At 49.1% G+C, this 22,897-nt stretch overlaps 1 protein-coding gene across 2 annotated transcripts in view; it reads left to right on the top strand.

Moving 5' to 3' along the window:
* Nucleotides 1–6,806: 6,806 nt before the first annotated feature.
* HRAS (HRas proto-oncogene, GTPase) overlaps nt 6,807–22,897 on the top strand; it is a 43,086-nt gene continuing 26,995 nt past the window's right edge. The window contains exon 1 of one of the 2 annotated variants that reach the window (XM_074884805.1): nt 6,807–6,962. The gene's annotated coding sequence lies outside the window, so the exon portion shown is untranslated. The remainder of the gene's footprint in view (nt 6,963–22,897) is intronic. The other variant, XM_074884806.1, reaches the window with a different exon arrangement.

The raw sequence follows: 22,897 nt of genomic DNA on the forward strand, positions 1-22,897 counted from the left end.
CCTGGGAAGAAGCAAGAAAAGTCAAAAAGAACATTTGTTGGGGACCTAAGCAAACACCCACAAGAACAAGCAGGACACTTTATCTGTAGAGTGTCAGATTTCAGATCAGACTGAAACTAGCAGGCATTGGTAGAAAGAGACACTGCTTGTAAATACAGCCTCAGAGATCTAACCTATACCTCATCTCTCGCGCCCCCCGCAAAATCAGCAAAGTCCAAACATCCCACCCTCCGCTCAGATGGGGGCTTTGCTACTGCGTATCACGGACAGGGAGATGCGATTGTTGTTCATTCCTACAGTGTCTCTACAAGGGGGCTGACTCAGGGGAAATGACTGGTCTTTGAATTACGTCTTTCTTCTTGTGTGTGTTTGGGTTGGGGTTTTTTTAATAGAAAAAAGGAATCAGCAGTTGTCTGTATTTTTAAACTGTGGAACACAGACCTCCTTCCACTTCCAAGCTCTGATTACAAAGCCTTTCCCTTCTGCGATTCCAGAGCATCTCGTCTCTGCAAGTTTCTATTTTCAGTTCATAATTGATCAAATCCAACTGGTAGCAGAATTCATTTCAGTCAACAGGAATCTTTCCTCTCTCTAGTTTTGGTGGAGCTTGGGCCAGGCACCTGGCAAGGCACTGCCTCGTTTTCTTGCTTATTTCAAAAAGGAAATCCATGATGAAAAAGATCCTGTGCTGGATCAGATAACTCTCCAGGACTGATGATTTTTCTCTGCCCACCCAGAATCTTCTGCAATGTTTCAAATGGTTTGGTCCAAAGAGGGCTGAGCATTCTATTTAGAAGAATTTAATCCAAGCTTCATGCCATTATTTTTGGGATTAAAAACAAAGTGGTTCCACTCTCTGGTTGGGTCCACTCACTGGTGGGGTCATCTGAATCAAGGTGATGTTTCTGAAGTTGATATAGAGGAAGATTTTGTTGACTGATTGAGAGTTGATTAATTAATTTGGGAGTTTGTTTTGTTAATTAATTACTGCGGGTCTTCAAAAACCCTTTGAAACCAGGACTGAGTGGGCTTCTTTTTTCTCCTGTATGGTCTCTCAGTTGCACTTCTGCTTCCAAGTCTTAGGTATCTCCGAGAGTCCCAGGCCCTTGGGGCGATGGAATGTGCTTGCAGAATTTCACAGCTGTCTCTTGTGGCTATGTCTCTCTTGGTGCTATCTGCAGTAAGGATTAGCCCATAGACTTTTCCCAGCCTCTAGGAGACCGTTAAATTATAGTGTTGAATAGTTTTAGCATGGTTTCTATGAGATGACTTTCATTTATCTCATGGTTTCTTTGTGTGGCAGAAGACTCAGATTTTCCCCATAGTCTTTTTAAAGTCAGTTGCTCACAGCATAACGATTCGTTGTCGGGAGTAAGCTCTAGCCTTGCATTTCCACACAGATTTATCTGATACATTAAGAGCTTCTCCCAAAGGCTGCTTTCCAAGTCATGCTACTGGGCTTGTGATCTCACAGTACTTTCTCTACAGCCTCACCAGGAAGCTAGAAGAGGATTGTCCATGAGTCACAATAATTTTACCTATAAATTCAGCTAAGCCCCCAGGTAGCTCAGAAGTCTGGCCACTGTTTCTCAAGCCTGGTACTACTACATCAACCACCTAAACTTTAACTGGGAGGGAGTGTTTTAAAAGTAACACGGTTGGAGCTGTGTTACATGTAGCTCATATCAGGGATTAAGAAACTTTCACTTTTTCTTTCACTTCTCAAGAGTATCCCGCAGAAGGGATCCTTTCCAGTTCAGGGGTAAAGTAAACATTTTGTGTATACCCTAGAGCCACTCCAGATTTACAGATGAGTCCATCTTAAGCACAGGGTAGTTCCACTGGCTTCTGTGACTACCTCCACACATAACAGTTTTCAAAATTGTCCTCCTCTGAGCTACCCAAGCTCAGTTTTGATTTCCTCCCACAGAGATAATTATGAGGGTTTCCCCTCTCTGCCCTTAGCCAATTCCCTTTGGCATTTCTAAATTCTCTCACTAACACAAGTAAGCTGCGTAGCAATGAGTCTGCCCTTCCCAGAAGTCATCCTGGTAATGAGAATGGGTTTGAAGTCAGACTCTGTGATCCTGTTTCATCCTCTGTCCCAGGTAACTCCAAAATACTCTCAGATCTGCAGAGATTTATTCCACTCAAAAAAAAAAAAAAAGGAAGGAGTGGGGAAGAATGGAGACTGTCAGAGAATGGAAGCCAAATTAATTTCAGAAGAAATTGGTTCATCCCTTACTGGCATCTGCAGAGTTGCGTCAGCTTGCTGCGGAAATGGATTTGGTCTTGTATTTCTGAGAATTCAGCCTTGTTTCAATTCTTCTGAACACTTCCTTCTTCCCTTCTGACTGCACTTCAGTTTTCATCCAAGTATCAGATAGACCCATGAGGCGGCTGACTTGCACCGAATCTAACATAAACTTCTACTGACAGGTTGTGCTACCTAGATGATGCGTAGACCACCAGTGAACAAAAAGGATAAGGTCTCAGCTTCTTTCCTCGCTATAGCAACAAAGCACCTTGTGATGATAATTTTTTTTCTGTTTCATAAGCTGGTTGCCATGGCAAGTTACTTGTGTTACATTGTCAGACACTAAAAGGAAACAATTTGCGTTCTCTAGAAAACTCAAAATTTTAAAAGTCGATTGCGTATTGGTTTGTTTTCTTCCAGGACACTACTCATCCTCTAAGCTCAGGGGGAGACAAGTGAGAAAAACATCCCAGTATGGGAAAAGAACTTGCAGGTTTCTAAAGTCTGGTGTATCTGCAGGAGGACTAAATTAAAAAATTATGAAGAATACAGTACTGTGGGGAGGCAAAACTGCTTTTCTCAGTACACTCTCAGAGACAGTGTTAAGGAGAGCACAGTGATACAGTCTTCCTTCCAAACACTTCAACAAAGTTTCAGTTACACAGAGAAAGTATGCATCCAGGAAAATGGACTAGCTGAGTGCAGGGAGAGCTCGAAAGCCATGAAAAGAACCAGGAAGCAATCTGCATAATTAAAAGTCAGGTGAACTTGTAGATGTGGCAAAGCAACAGGAAGCTCAGAACAATGAAAGCAACTGACATCACTAATCTACCCTCTGTGACTGCTGAGAATTGATATACCCTTCAGTATATTAAAAATATATGATATATATCTGGATATATTCAAGTATGTATCCTTATGAAGCTAAAAAAATACTGTTACTTTCTTTGCTGATGATTTTGATGATCACAAGAAGAACTTCTTGTGTTCTTTTGGGTTTTTTTAGGCGGAAAGAAAGAATAGTTCAACTTGGCCGTTGTCTGTGTGTTTCTGCTAGAAATAACCCTAAAAAAGATTAAGGTTTCAAAAATGTTGGGGACAGTCTTGATCTATAGCTGATGAACAAGTTCAGTTGCTAACTAAGCTCTTGGCATAAGTTTGTATGTCACACAGTGGAGAGCTAAGCTCACGCCTTGTCTATGACTCCCCTCTTGCAGAGGTTAGAGAGAGAATGACAATACCAAGGAGTTATTGTTTTGGGTCACAGCACCTATAAAAATCAGTGACATACCTTCCCAGACTGAATTTAGAGTGCTGTTACAAAAAGTCATGACGGGATAAGCATGTCCATGAGTTATGGCCTCCCACCTGCAAGCTACATACAGTTTGGTGAGGACAATCAGGAAAAACTGAAGGCATGGGAATGATGGAACAGCTTTTCAACCCCACTGCAGATTTTGTTTTGGCAGTATTACTGTGGCAGAAAGGATCTTCTGAGATTCCCTCCATTTCTTTTTTATTGCTCCACATCCCGGTGGGCCCAGTGTTTGACTAGCCTTCCTCTCCTCTCAAGCAAGGCTTGCAGTAGTTAGTAGCACTGCAGGATTTCTAGAGAGCTGTGCATTTCTCTTGGCCTGCCTTGAGGTTTGCCGTAGGGCAAAGAAGCTGCACTGGTGCCTGGTGGGTAGCTGGAGGAGTTTGTTGCCAGCCCAGCTGGAGACACCACGGGCTGAGTTAGCAGAGTAGTTAGTAGACTGAACTACCTTCTTGCAGTGGCATTTGCACTGCTGTTGATGTGGCACTGCACGTCCCATGTTTAGAAAAGAGGGTTCCGTCTTTCAGAGGCCTCAGACAGGCCAGATATTTTCCTAGAATTAAATTCAAGTTTAGAGAAAGGAAGGAGGAATCTGTCCAGGCAGAACGACTTTTTACAAACAGAATGGGCTATAACCTCAGCAAGTGTAAATCTGCTCAGCTTCGACAAAAGCAATGGAGCGATACTGCTTTGCAACAGTGGAGCCTCTTGTCCTGATATTTTGCTTTTTTTATCTGAAAATAGAAAGGGGGAGAAGGCATCTTTAAGCTATATCACCCTCTGTGTCCTCACAAGTTTGTGTCATCACCCCTATGCGATTGTGTGGTTATGACTCACCAATCGGTGATTACGCCTCTGTCTTCCAGCAGTCTGCAAACAACAAGTAGTCCTCAGGTATCTTATATCCTGATGTGATCTGGCACTGAAGAATGAGCAAGAAAGAGGCAGTTTCGGTCCCATCTTCTAGTGTTTCTTGGTTCTTGTAAGTCTCTGGGAAGCCCAAGAAGCATGAAACTGAGGTTCACCCATAGCTGTGTCTATTACACTACCTATCTGCTTCTTGCTCCCTCGTAAGTTCTTCTGGGCCACTTAGGTACTGAAAAATATGAGCCTGCTTTCAGGGTGCTTCAAAAAGCAAGATTTCTGCATGCTCCAGTACCCTGCCTGCTCGCCAGAAACGGCTAAAACAAGACGAGACAGGTAGCGCGGAGAGGCGGCGTGCCATGGGTACGTGTGTCTGCCTGTGAAGAAACCCATCACCTTTGTGTGTGCTGCTGTTCCTGCTGTGGGCTCGCTCAGGAGAGATGCTGTGTTTCTGTGAGGTGCGGTCGTTGCTTCTGCGGAGAACTCCGAGGTCGTTCACAATCAGGAGGGCTTGTTAGAAGCAAGCAAAGGGTTTCAAGGTAGGTTCAGGCTTCAGCCTTTTTGTCTGGACCTGTCTGTTTGCGTGCTGGCTTTTAGGAAGCGCTCTGGCAGGTTTGTTTGTGCTGGTGCAACGTGTCTAGGAGACCTGAAAAAACCTGCACAACTCTCTCAACGGGTATCTTTAGAACTCACTTAATCTGCTCTCGCTGTAACCTCTGCAGGGCATGAGCTTTCTTTTTATTATGTGTCAAGCGTGGTATCTAGAACAATGGTTTCTAGATCCATTTTCAGATTACTAGATACTTTTCTAATGGAAACAATAAATCGTGGCAGTGTGCTTGAAACGTATGTCAGAGTGAACAGTGCTTTCCAGTACCAGGAACGCATACTTCATTCGGCATCCTATTCTGCATCAAAGCTTGATGGCTTCTGCGTGCTCCTGGCTAACAAGGTGACTATGCAATCCACTATCCACCTCCCAAAGTAGTAGAGGAGTCACGGTGCCTAACAGCAGAAAATGTCTGGTAATATCGGAGTGACAGGCAGTGCTGCGTTGACAGACCTGAATGAAGCTTGAGTCCATCAAGGTTTGGTAGATTCGATTTAGTGGCGCTCGTTGTGGGACCCAAATAGGATCGGACAGACCCTCTCGCCACGCTCAGACCTCTCCCTGTAATTGGAGTAATTCTGCTCACGCGGGGTGTATCTCTACTTCTAAGCCCCATCGGACTCCCCCAGCTGTCTTACACCGAGCCAGTTCAGGTGTCTTTTTCTTTTGCGGCCTAAATCGCTCCTGAATAATTTGGAGTCGCCCCTTTTTCGAAGCATTTCCAGGGCCCAGATAAACGCGCCGTGTGAGCTGGGTTTCGCAGGGTTATCAGGCAGGGGCTGTGACTGGGGATGGACACCGCGTCTCGGCACTCTCTGCTCTTCCTTCCCCCAAAACGCGCCGGGCCCCCGCGGGGCGCCGGGAGGGGCAGCTCGGCCCAGGGCAGGGCCTTGCCTGCAGGGCGGGGGCTCTCCCCGCCGCCTTACCCGCCGGGCCGTGCCCTTCCCGCGGCGGCAGCCCGCTCCCCGCTGCCGGCCGGAGGCCCCGGGGCAGCCGATCTCCCCGGGTCAAGCTTCTGCCGCCCGGCGCCGGGAAAGCCGCGGCGCTGCTCGGTTCCCCCCCGCCCCGCCGCGGGGAGAGCACCGCTGCGGCCGCGGGGAAGGGCGGGTGAGGGGAGCGGGGCGGGCGGCGGCAGGCGCCTCGCAGCGCAGCGCCCGCCAGGCCTTCCCCTCACGCCGGGCGCGGCGGGCTCCTGAGGAGCGGCCGTCGCGGCGGCGGGAAGCGGAGACAGGGCCCCGAGGGGGGACGCCGGGCTCACCGCGGCCCCCCGGGACGGGGCGCGGAGGCGGCGGAGGGTCACCCGCCGGGGCGAGGCGGCGGCGGCCCAGCGCCCTCCCCCCTCCCCGCCGCCGCCCCAGGGACCGCCCCGCGGCCAGGCCGCGGCGGGTGGGCGGGCGGTGGCGCCTGATTGACAGGCGCCGCGGCCCACCCGGAGGGCGGCGGCGGCGGGGGCGGCCTATCAGGGGCGGCGGGCGACCGCTGAGCGGCGGGTGGGCGGGGCGCGGGGCCTGGGCGTGTGCGGCGGCCGCCGGCGGGGCGCGCTCCCGCTCCGCTCCGCTCCGCTCCCCCCGCACGCACATTGTCCGGGCGGCGGCGGCGGCGGCGGCAGAGCGCCCCGGCGCCCGGTGCCAATGCGGGGCGGGCGCGGCACACCGGGGGCGCCTCCACCACCGCGGTGGAAACTTCACCTCGCCGCCGGGCCGACGCGCGGCTGAAGCCCCCGGCGGGGCCGGGCCGGGAGGAGCGGAGCGGCGGGCGGGTGGGGGGGGTGGGGGGTTCGCTCGCCTGGGGTGCGCCTCCTCTTGTTTGGTTTTCCTCTGTTGGAAGAAAAAAACAAATCATTTTATTATCCCGCTTTAAACTTCCGCGCCCCGCTCTCCAGGACGCGCATCCCGCCCGGCGGGGTGGACGAGCCGGTGAGTGACCGCCGGGGCCGGGGCTGGGGGGGTGGACGTGCCGTCGGGGGGGGGGCAGCACCCCCCGGCTTGGTGGGAACGGGCCGGCAACGCCGCCACCACCTGTTAGCGGGGCCCTGCACCCCCCGGGAAGTTTGTGCCCCCACAGTGCTGGGGGTGTCCCCCCGCCGCGCCCCGGGGGAGGCGGTGACGAGGGAGGAAGGGGGGACCCCGGTCCGGTGGGCGGCGGCGGCGGGGCCCGGCGGTGTTTGGGGGCGGTGGCGCGGACCCACCTGCTCGCCTGACCGCGCCATGACTCTGCTGCCTGGGCGCTGCCCGCCGACCCCAGCCCCGGGCAGGCCGCCGAGGTTGGAGGGGGGGGGAGTGGGGTACCCCCGAGCCGCAGCCTCTGCACCCATTTTCCCTCTATCCCCTCTGTGCTCCCTTTTCCCTCCATCCCGTTCTCCTCCTCCTGCACCCCCTTTGCGCTCCTCCTGCCCTTTCCCCCCTCCAAGCTGCAGCCCCCTCTCCTTCCCCCGTTACCATCCCGCTCCCCTCCACGTCCCCAAGCCGCAGCCCTCTCCACCCCCTCTCCCTCCTCTTCCTTGCACCCTCAGTTTGCAGCCCCCTGTACCCGCCTTTCCTCATCCCCTTGCGCCCCCCACACCATCGTGATGCTCTGGACCCCCCCACCCTTTGCCACAGCAGGTGCCCACTGGGCTCCGGCCCCCCCCCCCCCCCCCCCAGGTGAGACGGGCCTCAGGACAGTGCCAGGCTGGGGCTGAGGCGCGGAGGGGGCGCGCAGGTGGCGGAGGCGCAGGTACGTGCATCGGCGAGCCAGCGAGCGAGGTCCCCCCGTTTCTGCGTGCGTGCGGCTCTGCGGAGCTGGCGGCACCTCCCTTCCTCCCAGGGACACCCGCCGCCGGGGCTCTGCGGCGTGCGGAGGCCGCTCGCGCCCTGCCCGCACCCTGCGAGGCTGTCGCGGGGTCTGGGGGCGCGACCCCTTCGCCCCGAGTGGGAGCGGGTGCGTCTGGCGGCTCGCTCGGCCCATACGGGTCCTGGCTGAGGATGCGTTTTAATTGCCTCAAGCAGTGGAACATGCCCTGAGACAAAAGAGCTGATGGGAAATTGGAGAGGACTGGCAAACTCTGGAGCGGCTGGAGAAATGCTTAGGACAGCTGGAAGCAGGAGGATGGTGTGGCAGGAATGGCTTGACCCAAGTCAATCCTTGACCCAAGCCAAGCCGTTGACTGTTTCAATGACCTAAGTCATGTCTCTAGCCAGCGCCATGCAAGGTTGCTCCTGGGTAGGTCTCTGAGACGCGGAAGGGGTGCAGACCCCCGGTGATGCTTTGTTGTGATGTACCCCGGTCTGGTTGGCGCAGGTGGGTTGCGCGGGTTGGAGCAGGAACTGGTTTTGAACAGAGAAAAGCACGTGAGGTTTTTATGGGGGTTCACCGAAAGAGTTGCTGGAGGGTCGTATGGTGGATGTTGGTTTCTCCTGGGCAGAATTGCTAATGCGTTTATCCTTGCAGAGCTCCAAAGCGTTTTGATTCTACAGCTGGTCATTTGCGTGATTTTTCCCAAGTGTTTGTAACGCGGCCATGACTTTGAATCCATGTGCGTTCCCCCTCTGTGTGTCTGGTCCTTTCCTTCCCCTCATCAAACGTTCTCCCTGTGTGATTAATAACGTGCCAACTGCTTCATTTCAGCACCGGGGAGGCCAATGCTGATTGATTTTGCTGTTCGGTCTCCTCCGGGGGTCTGGAGGCTGACGGGCGTTATCACTACAGAAGAGTCTGCTTTGGGGTGGGAGCTTGTCACTGTGTCTTTTTTTTAGTCTCAGCAAACCTCTTATTTCTTTTAATTAAAAAGAGATGAAGTATGCATGGTAATACCCTCCATGTTTACATAAAAATGATCTTATAATTAACAATAATTATCTCAGTTTGAGATATCGCTGTAATATTTAAATAGGACTTATGACCTGAGGGACACTTTTCTGGCCCCAAGGAGTTACCCTTGGTGTGGTTCTCTCCTGTGGCAAGTTTGGCTCTTGGCTGCTGTCAGTGGTGAAGGTACAGCAGCGGTGGGAGTAACCTCGAGGTTTCTCTGGCGATGGCCACGGTTCCCTCATTGAGTCCAACGCTGCTTCACGGGGCTCCCTGGCACACCTGCCACCACACCCGTGCAGATGGCCTGCCTTGGTGGCTTTCACCCTGTGGTCTGAGGACTCTCAAGGGGACTCCCTTGCTATCGTGTTGGACCAGAGAGGAGGAAAAAACAGGCTGAAAAATTGCCGATTGCTTCCCCCCTGCCCACCCTAAGTTCTCTCAGGGAGGTTTGGAAAAGGCTGCTGGTACTGGAGAAGCTTTACCCTGTGAGCATATAGAGGTCCTGAGGCATCCTTGTCCGCGTGGCCATCTTCCACCAAACTTCCCTTCCCTTTGAGCTGAGCTTTGCTCCTCTTACAAATGTAAATGTTTGCTTCCAGGCTGGAGGTGGCACCCACCACTGCCCCTCCTGCTGCTGGTGCACCCCAAATTCACCTTCCTGCTAGGCTGCCCTTGGAGCTCCTCAGGTTTTCTTGGTGTAAAAAAGCTTTATGGAGTAAAAAAGTTGAATATGGGGAAAATATTCAACAAAATAAAACGCAAGACAGAAAGTACAGCCTGTAGAGAGAGGTTCCTTGTGGGAAGGTGATGAAGGCAAGAGGTAGAAATGTCTCGTCTCCTGTCTTTTGAGATATGTTATGCTACTGTACTTTTTGCTGGTCTAGGAAAAACAAAACTATTGTGCTCCGAGCACTCTTTATCTAATTGTAACTCATTATCATCTTTCTATTTTAGTATTTTTGAAGTGTAAACTTAGAACCGGAGCTTATTAAGCAGCAGATAAAAATGTTGAATATTTGAATTTTACCTGTATTAATCTAATAATAGATTTATGAAATGATATTAGATCAGCTTCATAGCTGGTTGAAGACCACAAAAGAGTATTAATCAAATAAATTATTTGACAAATACAGATGAGATTAAACAAATGATCTATTTGCCAATTGCCGTTCAACTGCTGTGCTGTGGCACGTTCCTCTTTCTCTTATCTTTCCCTTCCAGTTTTCATTTCACTTTTTCATGGCTTATCTTTTCCTGAACTGTCCTCAGTATCTGTTTAATTTAATTTTTCCTTTCCCTTCATCATTCTTTATCTCTTTTGTGTCATGGTTTTCCTTTCATTCTTTCTTCTGCCTCTTTCTTTAACCTCTCTTTCCATGCTTTTTGAGTCTAAATTAGCCAATTTTCTTTTTTCTCCACCTTCCTGGTGGTGATTTTTATTGAACGCTTCATAGCCAGCTCAACTAAACTTGGCATGCATTTAAACCCTTAAAAACGTAAGACTAAACCCAAACTGCGTGTGAGTGTGAAGATGTTTGCTGGGTGGTAATGCTTCTCTGCCTCTCCCTGGGTTTTCTGGCTGTTGCAGAAGGGTGTTCCAGCAATTCTGGAGGTTTTTCCCAGCTCTCATTTTTGCTTGTGCTCTCCTTACGCCTTCTTTTAAAGTGAATTTGACTTTGTATCCTAAGAAAACAACTAGGATCAAATGGCAGATCTTGTGTTGTTCACTGGTTGTGTATCTGTATGCGACCTGCTTCCATCTGCTGCCTGGCCAAGCCCAGCCTCCCCGCCAGGCAGCCCTGCTTTGCTCCTGGCATTGTCCTTCCTCCCCTCTGGGGTTACATCCAGGAGGGATCTTTCAGCAGGGCAAAAGGAATGAGTACTCTGAAGGTTTTCTGGCTTACCTATTACTTTTGGAGCCTGTATGGGTGTCAGGTTGATGAGGGTAAGTAGCAAGAGGTGGGCAGGTTATCGTGCATGACTGAGCAGTCACAACATTCCACTTAGATCTAGTATTCAAAGATTAAAGTCTCTTAAAAATGAGAATGCTGTTATGGAGAAGGCTTTTTTTTTCCCCCCTGGATGAAATGTGTGGGGGAGATATTCTCAAAAACAAAGAAAGGAATAGAAAACTTTGTATTTTGGGGGAGGAAATCTGCTATGCCTCGGCAATAAAGCTCAGGCAGTCCAGAGAAGTATGATGGGAGTGCTCAGAGTGCGTGATTCGCCTCCGCTGATGGTTGCAGTGATGTTGCTGCAGTGAATGAGCTAAGCTGTGTATGTCATAGCTGTCTGCTTTAAGTACCGGGAGTTACGTGATGGTGCCTTCTCATACCCGTAAGGAAAGGTCTCTGCTGTACTGAAGTTAACAGTTACATGGCTCTTCTATGTCTTGTGAAATGTTCTGGATAACACTCGGGTGCACTGACACAGCGAGCAATCCAGGCAGCACGTTGTGGCGAAGCAAAATTGATTGGGGAGGATGGGGCCAAGAGGAATATTCTTTTTCAGTTAATTATTTACTGCAGGGAGAGAGGGAAGCTGATGTTTGGTTTATAATTACAGATATGCAGAGGAAAATGCTTCAAGATGGTAAGTTTTATTCTGTGTGTTGCCACCTATTTCTTGGTCTCTCTATAATGTGAGACCAGCACTGTTTAATGACTGGTTCGGTAAAAGCAAAACTTCATTATCGACTTCTTACTGCTGGAATATGGTTTTACAGCTTGCTGTGGGTGACACAAAATGGCCTGAATGCCTACGGAGGGAATAGTCTTTCTGTGCTCGCTGTCTTAATGCGCGACCTGCCCGAGGTGCCCATCTGATGGCAACGAGGGCTCTTGGAACAGCTCATCTCTGTGCTGAAGGGTGTCTGTGTGGTTAAAGTGCAGGACTGTGAATCCAGGAGTCCTGACCCCCTCTCTGCCTCGGCTGAGCTGGTTGCCTTATCTCACTGGGCTCTCTTCTTCAGGAGTGATGCCAACGCAGCAGATACCCAGCCTATCTGCTAAAAGGGTAGGATGTCCTGGGTGAGGGGCACGCTGATAACGCAGAGGCAGCGGCAGCCCAGGTAATTGCATAACACAGTGCTGTGGGCCAAACCGTAAGTGGATTTTTCCTTTTGCGTAGCTAAATCCTTTACAGATCAGACTGCTCATATGCAAGTTAAATTCAAGAGCTGGTGGAGCTGAGTTTAGATGCGTGTGTGTGGGAGCAATAACTTGATGAATACAAAAAAGAGACATTGCTGCAGTGTCTCTGGGAAGATGCCTGTACGTCTCTGCTTGTTTAGCATCCTTGAGAGAACACCAGACATGAGGGAGAAGCTGTGGCCTGTGAAATGAAGAGGATATCATCCTCTTACTGGGAGAAGGAGAGGAGCGAGATCTAGAAAGCCAGGGAGTTGGAGCGAAATGCGGGATGCAGGTGTGCACTGTGGGGTCTGCCCTGGGCTGCCCTGTTCTCACTGGGTAAGGCTGTGCAGGAAGAGAAGCAGATCAGTGGAAAAAGACATTGTGGAAGCTGCCGTTTTGCAAGGTGGAGCACTGGCTATGCTGCTGGTCTGGGCTGAATTGGAGCATGGCCAGCCAGCAGCGGGAGCACACAGGATCATTTCCCCTGAGAAAAGCAGACTGGTGAAAAATCTGCAAAAGAGAGTTTGTCTAGCAAGTGCTTGTGCCCCAGGCAAGTCAGGATCTTGTTCAGAGGCTTGCTGAGAAGTGAGCTCCGTTCATCAGCGGTTTGTTGGGGTAACAGGCTGCCGTCGTGTAGGCTTGCTCCAGTATCAGTGTTGAGTCTGCTCTGACGCTCCATGCTGTCTTCAGCAGTTCTGTGGCTTGCATCCAGCTCTGTTCAGCCTGCTCCAAACCATGTGTAGAGAGTAAACTTGAATGTATGAAATTGGAGTCTGCAAATGATGCATTTCAACCCAGTTAGCCACTGCAGCAGCCGGAGCGGTTCTCCTGGTGTGGCTCTAGCTCTTGTATTTCTGTAGTGACCATAGCATCCATGCTCCTTCCCTGCATCTAGCTTTGCTGGAGCAAGAATGAGATGTCAGGGAGCCTGGTGTTACGTGGAGAACTGGAATTCATCCCCCAGAAAAGGAGAAGGCTGGGTTTGAGAAACCAGGCTTTGCTTGGTATGATAAATAGATAAACCAGTAGTTGAATATGATAAATAAATAAAACATCACTGTTTCTTGGAGGTAAATATGGGACAGACCTCAGCTTGAATGTGTGCTACTCCTGTAACTAACTTTTCTGCTGTCTCCACTTGGATCTGTGTCTGTTGATGCAGTGGCTCATTTTGGGTCTCTCTGTGGTCGGCTCCTGCTGTGAACACCACGACTCTCTCCTTTGTAGTGCTCAGACTCAGCAAATGCTGGTGAAAGCAGGAGATACGTCCTGCCTGGGTGAGTGTATGTGTGCACACCCCTTGCCTCCCCTGCTTGTGTGTGGAGGCTGAATATATAACCTTGGTCATGCAAGGTTTCTCCTGATCTTGTCTCCCCTGGCCTTTTCCTGATTTGCATGATATTGTATGAGGTCAGCCAGCTTTTTCTGCAGGGCTTGTCCCACTTTCCACGTAGGCAGCCTTGGGCAAGTGGTCTGCTCCCTGACCTGCTTTGACAGGCATGCACTGGCTCTTTGCTCCGCTGATGTGGGAGGGAGAATGAGGATAAGTGCTGGGGAGCTAGGGAGGACATGGCTGTGCTGGTTGGTGGGGTGGGCTCCCATTTGGCAGTCAGCGTAGCTGCTGATGGATGAGGAACTACATGCAAATCCCTTGCTCCTGTTTCTGCTTCCTTGTTCTGCTGGGGGACATGGTGGCTGTGACTTGTACTCGAGTCTGTGAGGGTCAGATCTGCTCTCTCTTTCTAGGAGTGCAGATGTACATCCCCCCTCCTGCTCTACTCAGTTGCAGCTGACAACTGTGGCTCCCATGAATTTCCAGACATCAAGGTATTAATTCTCAAAACACACATGTCCTGGAAAGAAATGACCACCATGACCACGGTGAAGGTGGAAAACAGTGGTGTGAGAGAGTCAGACCTAGATCTCAAAAAGTGCTTCTGCTCCTGCTTTTCCACAGAAGCAGGGAGGCTGCATGCTGGTCTGGCTCGTAGTCAGAGGTGCATGTGCAGGGCATCACGGGGTCTGTGGCAGAGCAGGGAGGTGGACGGATGAGGATGGAAATCTCTTGGCTGATCCCTGTGCAAGATGCATCCAGAACAGTTGGTACAATTGTATCTTGGTTCCTTGTGCAGAAGGGATGAAAGCCACAGTATTCATCCCAGAAAGCCGCTGCAGAGGCAATGTCAGGACGTATTTCTGAGAGCGGCTGGCAAAGTTGACACAGACATGTCTAATGCTAGATCACTTCTGTTTTCCTGTGCCTGCAATACACCCGGTATTGAAGGATCAGTGGCTAAATATGTCAGACACCTAGCAAGAGAGGTTTTCAAGTGTGAAAAGCATTGTCTTCTGAAAATACTGTCCTTTTATGGTCATTCAGAGACTGAAGTCATTCCACAAACTCTGGTAGCATTGACCAAAACTCAAGGAAAGCAAGAAGACCGAGCCGTAAACTGCACAGGGAGGTAGGGCTGTGTAGAGCCCAGCCTGGATTCGATGTGCAGGTGATGATGTGCTGTTGGTGATGTGGCTGTTGAGCAGACACAGCGACAATCAGTTGACGTAGGACTTGGAGGTCCACCAGCTGACTGCCCTGTAAATGTGGCTGTTTCCCTGCTGACCATGCTGTCTTGTGATAGGTGGCTGAGGATGGAGGGTGCTTTGGAGCACACAAGTTTTTTTAAACCACTGACAGTGGTTTAGAGCTGCAGCAAAGTGCTTTTTGTGGGCATACCACTGCAGCTTAACTTTGGCCTCCAAGAGATTGGTTTGCTACCACCCTCGCCACAAACCACAGGACCTTAGGGCTAATCCTAGGCAGAGTGTCATCATAAGCCCACCTCAGTCCTCCTGCCATGGGGCTATAGACCGTGTCAGCAGCCCTTCAGTGTGGGTCTAACAAGGCAATGCCTCAGTAGGGCGAGAGCAGTTCTCTCCCTAATTTTGTAACAGGCATAAGGAGGATACAAATAGGAGGAAAATGGCCTTTCTTGACTGATTGCAGCAACTACTGACATGGTTTTCTTCTTGACATCACTTCCTATCTGCCATCCCAGGCAAGAATTTGGGCAGTTGTCCTGCAAGGAGGAAGGCTAGGCCTTTCAGACCCTGAATAACATTTGCTCAATCATTAGTCATCTGATCCCCACAAATACGGCACCTGATTATCAGGGGCCAGACAAGATGTCCTCTGTTCCACATTCCTTCCACGATGAATGTATTAATCTGTACAGCTAAGAGGGAATACTTCTTCCATATCAGTTTAAACCTTTGCTGTTCCTCTTCTGCGGGGTATGTCCCAAGCAGCCAACCTTTCCCAATCTATGAAGTGTCCAGGCCTGGCTGCAGCTCCTATGTGCTAGAAAGTAAAAAACTGCACTCCCAAGTACCAAGTTCTGGTTGTGGAAAGTGAGTTAATCCATGAGTGTTTTTCTTGGTCCTTCCCAGCATTTTGCTGGTAGATGTGATCACTCTTAACTGCTCCTGGGTAATGCGTCCCTACCCCAGAGTGCCTATAGCCAGGGCAGGCACTGGGCAGGGAAAGGAGAGGTGTTGTTATAACCTCTTGGTTTACAGCTGGGGAACTGAGGAATGGAAGTCCACGTTAACAGGAGGAGACAGGAGAAGAGTTGAGAACAGAAATTGTCCTAGTCTGATATTTTGACTGCAAGATCAGCTTCCCCCTTTGGTAACTGATGAGTGTCAAAAGATTCAGCACCCAACTGTTGACATGTTGCTAATCTGATTTTTTGATGAGTGAAATGCTTCCTCACCACAGTGGACCCTGGGAAGGTGGGATTTTGTTCGCTTTTATCATTTCAAGCAAGGTTTTCTTGTCTGTTATATATATATTTTAGGTATCCGATCTTAAAAGCAATGTGAGTGGAGGGTTGGAATAGCAGTCTCTTCCATATAAATCTTCTGGGCTGTAAGTGAGGCTTTTGTCTGCAGAAATGGATAGATATCCTATAGTAAAACTGAGTGTCTTGGCTTGTTGTGGGTTGGAAAAACAGTAAGAAAATTTGAGCAATTGAAGCGATGTTGTAGCCCTCTGAATGGGGATTGATTTAAAAACCAGAAGGCTTTAGGATCTTGATTTGTGTTGGCGGTAGATGATTACAAAACAAGCCATCTCCCTTTTGGTCACCTGTGCTGAGGCACTTTTTGTAGAAGAACCTAAAAAAACGAGATGTAGTTAATTGACCAAGTCTTTGAGGATAAAAAAAACTTCCCGCGGGGGTGGGGGGGGGAAGGGAGATTTCCTCAAGAAGTGAAAAAAAGCTTTACTTTTTCTCAAAGCACTTTCCAAGGCACCTAATCTAATCTTTCCAAAACAATTCTCTGGCAGCCAAGGCTCACATATTTTAAAAAAAACAGTGTAAAAAGGAATGTATTGTGACAGTTTAATTTGTTGCTGAAATACAGTCACTTCTGGGGTAATTCAGAGCAACTGTGGAGTGGATGATAAACCCATTCAGGATGGGAGGCAGGTAAAGGGAGGCTGTTCAGATGAAACTGCCGATGGAAGATGCCCATGCAGAAGTATAATTCCTGACATTTAGGTTCATCATCTTCTTCCTTTGACTGATGGAGCTGTAGCCTGTTCACATCTTCTAAAGAGGGCAGTTGTTGCCAAGTCCTTGCACGTGTCCTTGCTACAGCAGCAAGGGAGGTTTTGGTGGTGATTCTCCCGGGTAGGGAAGTCCTTCTGGTACCAGCCAGCTTTAGATGCAGAAGAAAAGGTGGAGGATTGCAGCATGTAAGGTACAGGTCTCTGTATCTTCTAGTCCCTGGTTGGGGACTTCTAAAGGTCCAGAGCAGCTAGCTGGATATTGTTGTCACCAATCCATGGGTGCAGATTGAGCTGTGTAACAGCTGGCTTGCAATCTCTACAACTTTAAAGAGAAAACAAGGCAATTGCAGGATGTTCTTGAAAGCCTGCCCAAATTTTAGAGGACAATGTACAATTTGAAAAGAAAGAGGTATGGAGTTGCTTCTGTAGCCCTGTTTAGGGTCCTCAAGAAGAGCGTTGTCTGAAGCGTGCTCCTTGTGAAGAGGTGGGAAGCTGAGTGCCTAGCAGAGGGCTGGGCTTTTTCAGAGCGTACTCCTAAGTACCTGGTTTTTGGCAAGTCCTGCAATTGCATTGCAACAGAGTTACAAGGTCTTGTTCAAATTCTGCTGAAGTTGCTTGAACTATGTTGACTGCCCTGACCATGGGCTGTCAGGTGGTACAGCATTTCTCAGGTCATTTCAGGTTTTCTTCTCCTTTATTTCAAAGTCTGCCTCTAGAATGAGTTTATTCAATGCACAGCTTAGAGCGACTTCAGAACAAATCCCAGGGAAGGAGAAAAAGGAAAAAAAAAACCACTCACAACCCCCCACCCACCCACCAAAACAGATCAAAATAATCAAACAGCTTGTGCTATGGAACTGGGATGTGACTGGCAGCCAGTGTGTGGAGGTGGACAACCACCAGTCAAACTTTCTCAGCGTGGCTTGCTCTGTGGGGGCAATGGGAGCCAGTACCTGTTGGGATTAGGACGCAAAGAGATAACATTTGAAATCTGAGGCAGGAGCTTGCAAACTTGGTGACAATTGTACGCTGGGGTGGAGGAAGAAGCTCTGCCACCAGTAAGTCACCCTTTCAGGGAGCTAATTTGAACTTCTTGTTTTCTTCTGAACCCTTCAGTTAGTCCCGCTGTGGGTAAATGTTGTGCAGTTTCTTCCATGCTTTCTCTTTTTTCCCTATTTGATTTGAGGGCCCTTTATAGCAACTCATTCCTCACTCATCCTGTTGTCAGGGAAATTATTCTGCCTGCAATCCCTGTCTGAGCTTAATTTTCTTATTTTCTGTAGCACGAGGGCTGATGGCTTCACAAATCTTAGAATAACTCCTCAATCTCTCCCCTGGCCAGCCTAGCAGCACGACAGCTCCATTTAACGTGTGCTGTCTGCTTTGGCTTCCTGCCCCTAGACTCATTATTTTGCATTTGTCTGCATCAAGCTCCAGCATTGCCTGCCCCAAAGGATTGTATATCAGAAGTCATGAAAAAGAGAAGAATCCTCAAGGTTGGTCTGTAAATCCCAAGTCTCTCCACTAGAAGAAATGTGCAGTCTGGGTGCTTTATCCTTTCCTCTCCCATGTCCTTGCCCCAGTCCTGCTGTGTGGGTGCATCCCTCCCTGCCTGTCCTGGTGCATCTCTTGGTGGGCATGAAGTGAGCCTTACAGGCTCTCTGGGCAGTGTGTTCTCACGCTGCAAAGCATTTGGTGCCTGGGATGTTTGCCTTTCTTCTGCTGACACAGAGGTAGGTCAAGATCTGCAGCTCTGCCTTCTCTTCAGCCAGCCCCAAAATGACTTGGATCCACATGGAATATTGTTACAAGGAAAATACTGTGAAGTTTTCTTGGTTGTAGATACTTCAGGGCATGTGCCTCTCATCTGCTACTTGAAGTGTAGCATTACTTTTGGGCCTTGAGGAATGGAAGCGCTTTCATGTTAGGTGCAGTGTGTGATAGTCCCTCTCTGAAAAGCTCATGAGCTAAGTGCAAGATGGGGAACGTCAAGATGCAATTCACCTGTCCAGATGTTGCCATCTAACATCCCAGCTGCTCACCCTCAGCCCCCCTTTATAGGCAGCAGAGGAAATGAGCACTTTCATCTCATCCTAATGCAGATAGATATCTGAAACAGGTCAGACAGATTGTGCCTGTCTCATCTCATTGATGATCAAGAGGCTCTGGATGATGGGCTCTCATGGAGATGTTTGTGTAGTAGGTGAGACGAATCCCACGTTGACTAGCTCCATTGAGCAGATTGGGGTAGCACAGAGAGAGCAAGACAGTGTTGAATGTAGTCAGTCTTTGTCTTAGCTGTGTGCTGTCTCATTTGGTAAACCTATGCCTCTTCCTTTGCTCAAGAAGATACCCATCATTTTGGCTCCTTGCTGACCAAGAGCTGGAGGGCCGTCATCCAAACAGCAACTAGAAGACAGGGTTAAGCACCTCTTGGAGGTGCGCCCAGCAAAGGTGCTAGGCTAGAGCTGCAAGCCTGTCCCAGCTCTGGACCAAGGGGCGTTTTAACCAAGTGAAGGCAGAAAGCGTAGGTAGGAATGGGATGGTTTTGTTCCTGTTTCATCCTTTCATACTGAGGTCAGGCAGCTGCTAGTGTTGGTCAGGGGTTACTCAGGTCCTTCCCAGGAGCTCCTGACCTCATGCGTGTGCCCAAACAGACTCCTGTTGTATTGCAGTGGGGAAAGACATGAGACCTAAATTTGGAGTTGAGACAAGGGCATGGGGACTTCACATTGTGGATTAACAGATGATAGCAGCAGGAGCCCTGCAGTGTCTCTGCAAGGGCTGCACATCTGGGTGTTCCAGGCTTGGTGGGTAAAACCCTTTCTGTCAGGGGAAAAAGAGCTTTTTCATAACACTGAAGTGCTATTAAATGCCATAACTTTGGGGGTGGAGACAGTTTCTGTAGTTTTGTATCCCACTTGAGCTGAACCTTTGCGGTTGCTCTCAAGACCCTGGCATGGTCTGCAGGGAGCAGGTTGGAGGAGACCCAGAGCTGTTCTTGACAGAACTGGAAAAACAAAGCTGAGCCGACTGCAAGGAATAAAGCCTGGTAACCTCAGGAGGATTTTCTTGACTTTCCCCTTTGATTGGGAGCACTTGTTCCATCATGCCTTTTGCTGGGGAGGAATTAGCCCGGTGGCAGAAATGTGATGCACCGGGCATTTCGGGAGTGAAAAACCTGTCTGCAGCAAGAGCCTGCAGAGCTTGAAGTCAGCCTTTGAGTCCCTGTGCAGCAGCTGGTTGCAAGCCCGTTCGGCAAGGGAGGGTGCAGTGCCAGACTCTTTACCCTCTGTCTCGTGCCTGTGTAGTCAGCATTAAACCCTAGGACCCTGAAGAAAGCCAGAGCCAGTTTTGTACCCCAATTTTTGTTTGTTATTAAAACTCATGCGACAATTTCCATCAGTTCAGACACCCACAAAATGGTGGTTAGCTCTGGAGAGTCTCTGGAAGTCTACTGTGTGCGCTATGGTTGCTTCAAACTTTGCAATAGCAGAGAAATTATTAGGGGGAAAATTTCTGGCTGACCCTAGGTAGGAAGCGCACATACCATTTTACAGAAAAAGGCAAAAAGATACCTTGTATTCCATTATATAGTGTATTTTCCTCACTTCACAATGCGTGTGATCTCTCCCTGCTCTCTTTCCTAGCTACATGTGTCCATCACAAGCTTTTCTACTTTCCAACTTGCATTTCTGGGGGACAGAGAGGGCAAGGGAGAGTGTTATGAAAACCTTCAGAAGGCTTTTAATTTGGGAAGGAAGGTATATCAGGGCCTTGTAGTTAAGACCCACAGCGTATGTTTTGCTCTGATACTTTCCTTGTTGTCCTTCCCCTCTGAACTTTGGTACGATAAATAGGGTCCATTTTTGAAGAGCGTCCCAGCAGAGGCATCTGGCACAGCATCGGGTCCTTGTAGCTTTTTGGCGTTTCTGCTGCACGTAGCCTCTCGCCTGGTCAACAAGTGTATCATTAGTGGTACCAAACAGCGAGCGTGTGCCTGCCCCTTCTGCCTGCTCACCTAAGGTAACTCCTTCTGTTACTCCTTCCGCATGGCAAAAACAAGTTGGAAAGGGAGAGATGTTAATGCAGGGTTTTGGTTTGCGTGATACCTGCAGTGTCTTGCTGCGCTCTGTTATTCATGTGCAGAACCCTGAGCCCCATGGCAGGAGAAGTATTGTGCTAGTACTGGCTTTTTGCTGCTGTCAGCCTGCTGATGGTTGGATGCGCTTTGGCAAAACAATGCTTTTTACTTGTTAGTTTTTGTCACTGACAGTGCACTCGCTGCCTTGTCAACAGGAGATGGTTCATAGGTCTCTGGGAGATGTGCAGCGGCGTCGCCTGGCTGTTTGCTCTCCTGGTTGAACAGGCACGTGTATGGGCCTTTGAAAGCTGGTGGAAGAAACCAGCATCCATCAGTCTCTTTCATGAAGGTTTTGTAACTATATGACCTTCCTAACTAATTTCCCTAATTCCCTAATAACATATTTGTGTAACTAAATCTAGACAGACAAGGCTGTATCAAGCCTTAGGCATGGGAAATCATGTAATACGATAAAGTTGCGTATCGTGTCCAGGGCAGAGCTAACCTTGTTGCACCAAGAACTTCCTTCAGATTTTATCTTTAGGGTGGGAAGGTGACACCCATTGCAGAGAACCCCGGTTCCCTCCTGTACTGCGCCAAAGGCTGCTTTGGTTTCTGATTCAAATACAGTCTAGTGGCTTCAAACTGGATGGGAAGTCGGCTGCTATTATTTCCCCTGTGAAGGCTGGAGTGAGGGAGAGAAAATTAAAGCAACTTGTCTTAGCCTGAGTCAGCATCGTGGAGTTTGCGAGCACGTCTCTGTAGAGCCTAGTGAAAGGTCCCTGCCTTATCTGGCTTGCTATTTTGCTGGTTGCACAACTTGTACATCCCATAGATGCAAATATTTTCCTGGGGTTGGCCCTGATTGCCCAAGGAGGGTATTTGTTCAGATTCTCATGCTTTGCAATTAATATAAGCTTGCAATTAATATAAGCTTCTCAACTCTGCGTGAGAGAAAGAAGGGGAAGTGGTGTTAGGTGTGTGTGTTTTTTTTCTTTTTTTTCCTCTCGCTGCTGCTGTTCCTCACCAGCTGGCTACTTTGAAAGGAGCATTTTGTGGTTTTTTCCTTAAGAAACAACGTGTTGCTGCAAATTCAGCTTCGGAGAGGCTGTGGGAGCTTTTGTCCTGTGGCATTGTGGGTGCTGCGGGCAAGGCCCAGACAATACGTAGCGCTGCGGGTACCCAGCCTGCGACTGGGTCTGGTCGAAGCAGATGCCAGCCCAGCCGAGCGCACGGTCCTCCTTCCCTGGTGCATTCCCACACTCGCTTGGCGGCGGCTGGGAGGTGCCTGACCTGCCTCACTTCTTCCTATCGTCGTCCAGATCGTGCAAGAGTAGCAAAGTTCACACCATGGGATGTTGTCGAAGGAATGCAAACCTGGAGCACTGCAAATAAATATCTTTTCTCTGCCTCGTTCAGCTAAGGCACTGTTATCTCAAGAAGGCTGTATGAATTGTGCTCGTCACAGCCTTGCCAGGCACCAGCACAGCTCACAGAGATATTCATGCACGTTCTCTCCTGAGCTACTGGATGAAAATTGGCTCCTTTTAAGAGGGTAAATTCCCTCTATTTTAGTACAGGTTCAAAAAAAAGTATCTAGTTCAGACCTGTGGAGCACACTTCATCTTTAGGTACAGCGGCAAAACTTTGAGTAAACCTCATAAAGTCTGTGGGTCACTGTGTTTTCCAGAGTGTACTCTTTTTTTTTTTGTGCTCTTCAAGAGCAGGATTCCTTCGGTGCTGTAGAATAAAAGAAGCACTTGCTTAAAGTGTGGTGGAAGAGTTGTCATCCTATAAAACTTAACCTGGGCCATTAGCTGTTTCACAGTGATCTTGGCTGATCATTAGTGTCTTCTTCAGACCTTGCTGCTGTGTGGAAATCTCTTAGGGGAGAAAAAAAAAGTGAACTCCATGAATTTTTGTATCTGATCGGGGTTTTGACTGTTATCTAAGTCAGATTTCCTGTTTGAGTTGACATAGTATATCCTGACTTTGATCAAAAATACATGGAAGTAAGGACAAATGAAGCCTGTGGAATGGCAGCCACCACATGGAACAGCTTCTTTATGGTGGATCTCTGGATAAGAAATACTAGCTTCAAATACATTTTTCTTCAATGCAGGTCTTACACCCTATCTTAGGTGTGCAGGTGAAAGGCAAAAATTGTTCTGTGAGGTGATAAAATATTTGTGATTTAGTAGGGGTTTGAGTCTAGATCCTAGACCCTAATCAACCTCTGATGGACGGAATTAATTTAGAATGAGATGACCT

Source organism: Strix uralensis, chromosome 15, assembly GCF_047716275.1.
Source record: "Strix uralensis isolate ZFMK-TIS-50842 chromosome 15, bStrUra1, whole genome shotgun sequence".
Taxonomy (NCBI): Eukaryota; Metazoa; Chordata; class Aves; order Strigiformes; family Strigidae; genus Strix; species Strix uralensis.